The following is a 1,402-nucleotide window of genomic DNA, read 5'->3' as shown; positions in this document are numbered from 1 at the left end:
CTGGCGGACGGGGGGGACACTGAGGCCGGAGGGCGGGGGCGGGGGCGGGCTGGCGCCGTGGGGGTCCCGGACGAGGGCAGGGGCGCCGTGAGGGCGGCTCGGTTCCCCTCAGAGGAGAAGGGCGACCGTTGACCGTGCGTCTCCGCACCTGGCACGGCTCCAGGCACACGGCGGGGCCGAACGAGTGCCTTCACATCCATCCCTCGTTCCCTGCTCATTCTCTCCCTCCTTTCCCACGAATCACCTCCTTATTCTTTTTTTTTTTATTATTATTCTTTTAAAAATATATATATTTTATTGATTTTTTTACAGAGAGGAAGGGAGAGGGATAGAGAGAAACATCGATGAGCCGAGACCGGTTTGGCTCAATGGATAGAGCGTCGGCTTGGGGACTGAAGGATCCCGGGTTCGATTCCAGTCAAGGGCATGTACCTTGGTTGCGGGCATATCCCCAGTAGGGGGTGTGCAAGAGGCAGCTGATCGATGACTCTCTCTCATCGATGTTTCTAACTATCTCTCTCCCTTCCTCTGTACAAAATCAATAAAATATATTTTTTTAAAAAAAAAGAGAGAGAGAGAGAAACATCGATGAGAAAGAATCATCGATCAGCTGCCTCCTGCACGCTCCCTACCGGGGATGTGCCCGCAACCAAGGTACATGCTCTTGACCGAGTCAAACCTGGAACCTTCCAGTCCGCAGGCCGGCGCTCTATCACTGAGCCAAACCGCTTTTGGCTCACCTCCTTATTCATTTCTTCTCTCCCTCCTTATTCCCTCCCTCATCCCCTTCTCTCATTCACTCATTCATTCATTCATTCATTCCTTCATTCATTTCTCCCTCTCATTCTCTCTCTGGCACATTCATTCTCTGCTTCCCTTCCTTTTCCCCTTCCTACTCCCCTCACTCTCTCCTTCCCTCCCTCTGAGCCCTTCCAAGCCGCTGTGCTGGCTGGTGGCCTGCCCCCTGCTGGACGATGAGGAGAGGCGCTAAGGGCAGCCCGTGTGAACAGGTGTTTTCCTGTTTACCGAGATTCTGGAGTAAATCCAATTCCCCCGTCCAAAAGCTTGGTCCCAGCAAGTCTGCCAGGAGGCTCTTGGCGTTCATTTTTCTCCTTCGCCTTGACTCTGAGAGGATCCCATCCTGCCAGGCCCATCCGTCACAGGCGTGTCCGGAGGTTAGAGCCAGCAAAACCTCCTGATAGATAGGATCAGGGTGCCCCTGCCCTGCCTGGATGGCCTGTGCTTAAAAAAATAAAAATAAAAAAGCCGAAACCGGTGTGGCTCAGTGGATAGAGCGTCGGCCTGCGGACTGGAGGGTCCCAGGTTCGATTCCGGTCAAGGGCATGTGCCTTGGTTGCGGGCACATTCTCTGTAAAAAATCAATAAAAATATATTTAAAAAT

The sequence above is a fragment of the Pipistrellus hanaki genome, assembly GCF_964339955.1.
Source record: "Pipistrellus hanaki genome assembly, chromosome: 19".
NCBI classification, from domain to species: domain Eukaryota; kingdom Metazoa; phylum Chordata; class Mammalia; order Chiroptera; family Vespertilionidae; genus Pipistrellus; species Pipistrellus hanaki.
This window is presented reverse-complemented; position numbering follows the sequence as displayed.